Source organism: Colobus angolensis, unplaced genomic scaffold (genome assembly GCF_000951035.1).
Source record: "Colobus angolensis palliatus isolate OR3802 unplaced genomic scaffold, Cang.pa_1.0 Scaffold36, whole genome shotgun sequence".
In the NCBI taxonomy this organism is placed as follows: domain Eukaryota; kingdom Metazoa; phylum Chordata; class Mammalia; order Primates; family Cercopithecidae; genus Colobus; species Colobus angolensis.
In genome coordinates this window covers 1,701,124-1,703,417 of record NW_012116932.1, presented here as the reverse complement: position 1 = coordinate 1,703,417, position 2,294 = coordinate 1,701,124, and positions in this window count along the sequence as shown.

The window sequence follows — 2,294 nt, the reverse complement described above, 5'->3', positions numbered from 1 at the left end:
CAGCTACCCGGGAGGCTGAGGCAGGAGAATGGCGTGAACCCGGGAGGCGGAGCTTGCAGTGAGCTGAGATCCGGCCACAGCACTCCAGCCTGGGCGACAGAGCGAGACTCCGTCTCAAAAAAAAAAAAGAGTGGAACTCTGTCTCAAAACAAACAAACAAACAAATAAACAAAGGAACAGGCCGTGCACAGTGACTCATGCCTGTAATCCCAGCATTTCAGGAGGATGAGGCAGGTGGATTACTTGAGGCCAGGAGTTCAAGACCAGACTGGCCAACATGGCAAAACCCCATCTCTATTAAAAATACAAAAAATTTAGCCAAGCATGATGGCGCACGCCTGTAATCCCAGCTACTCAGAAAACTGAGGCGTGAGAATTACTCGAACCTGAGAAGCGGAGGTTGCAGTGAGCTGAGACTGCACCACTGCACTGCAGCCTGGGCGACAGAGTGAGGCTTTGTCTCAAAAAAAAAAAAACAAACAACAACAACAACAAAATTAGCCAGGTGTGGTGGTATATGCCTGTGGTCCCAGCTACTCGGTAGGCTGAGATGGGAGGATTGCTTGAGCCTAGGAGGCGGAGGTTGCAGTGAGCCGAGATCCTGCTACTGCACTCCAGCCTGGCCGACAGAGCTAGACACTGTCTCAAAAAAAAAAAAAAAAATCAGAAAGGAGGTGCCCAGCGCTGTTCTGTGTCTAGAGCAATCCCATAATCCCATCACCCCTTCTCTGGGCACTTCCTCATCAGGAAACAGGAGCCAGGTGGAGTCTGGCTCAGGACTCTGCAGCCTCAGTCATGCTGTACCCTGGGCTCAGCATCCTGTCCTCTCCAAGTGAGCAGGGGGCAGCTCAGATGCCAGGCTCAAGCAAGGCAGGCAGCACAGTCACACAGAGGGCACTGGCCAGCCCAGGCAACTGATTGCTCAGTGGGATGGCAGAGGTCAGCAGAACAGGAAGGGAGGGACAATAGCTGTGCCTGTTGCCTGGCCTGCCACAGCAATCTCAGTGTTTGCCAGCTGGGAGGGGCCGGCCAGGCAATCCTCAGCAGCAGAGCTCAAGGTTCCATCTCCCCTTTCAGTGTGCCCCTCTGCAGGTCCTGGTGGGGCTGAGATGCAGAACATCTCACCCTGGGAACTGCAAAGAACCAGTCTTTCTGTGAAGCTTGAGCAGGGTCTCAGCACTTAGAGGCTTCCAGGAACTACAGTTCCCAGAACACAGGGTATTCAGCCCCAGTTGCTGTACAAGTGGCTGGGTTTGAACTAGAACAAAGAAATCTCTCCTGTCTCAGGAACCGAGTGTCCTGGCCTGGTCCAGGTGCATTTGTGACTCTTGTTTCTTGGATCTGTGCCCACCTGATAAATCCCCCTTCCTTATAAACTACCTGTTGTTATTTGTCCACACAGGTTTGCTGAGAATTTGCTGTGTGGCAGCCTGAGGTGAGAGTGAGGGGTTGACAAGACAGACTCGGCCTCCACCCTCACAGTCAGATGGAGGAGACAGATCTATGAAAGGCTGGCTGCGCACCCTCTGTGACCTAGCCCATAGTAAGAGCCCAATAAACCAACAAGCAAATAAACTATCTCACCCTTGCCTTTCATTCCACCTTGCTTTTCCACACTGATTTACTAGCTCCCACGATACTGCACTATCCTAAAGCATACTGTATCGCTCTGTTCGGCTTTCGCACGCTCTGTTACCTCTACCAGGAGCACATTAGGCTTATTCACTGACGCGTCTGCAGAGGTAGGACAGAGCCTGGCACGGAGCAGGGAGCACATTCAATATTTGATGAGTGAGTGAATGAATGTCCATTGTACAGCCCAGGAAGTAGGGACACTCGGGACCCTCCCTATTCATGTTGGTCCCCCGCCCGCCCCCCAGAGGATGAATGCATCTTTTTATCCGCTCCGAGGATGGCCGGGCTGGGGCAGAAGACGCCGGGCGGGAAACTGGGTTGGGGGCTGCCATTGACCCCTACCCAAGCCTCCTAAACGGTCCGCTTTCCTGGACGTCGGAAGTTCGAATCCTTTCCACCAAACCTGGCCTAGGTCACCTGACTCCCCCGCCCCTCACCACCCAGGGCACCCCAGATGGACACTCAGCCGACAGCACGTGGTTCAGGAGCCCCAGCTTCCTTCTCATTGGCCGCTCGGCTCCTTCCTCCTTCGCGATTGGCCGGGGCCCAGCTGCAGCTCCCCCCCTCCTCAGCCCTCCGTTGGTACAGCCCGCCGCGGCTTAGGCAGGGCGGGACGGTCCACTGCTTCGCGGCGCGGGGGGGAGTCGGGAAGAGCCGGG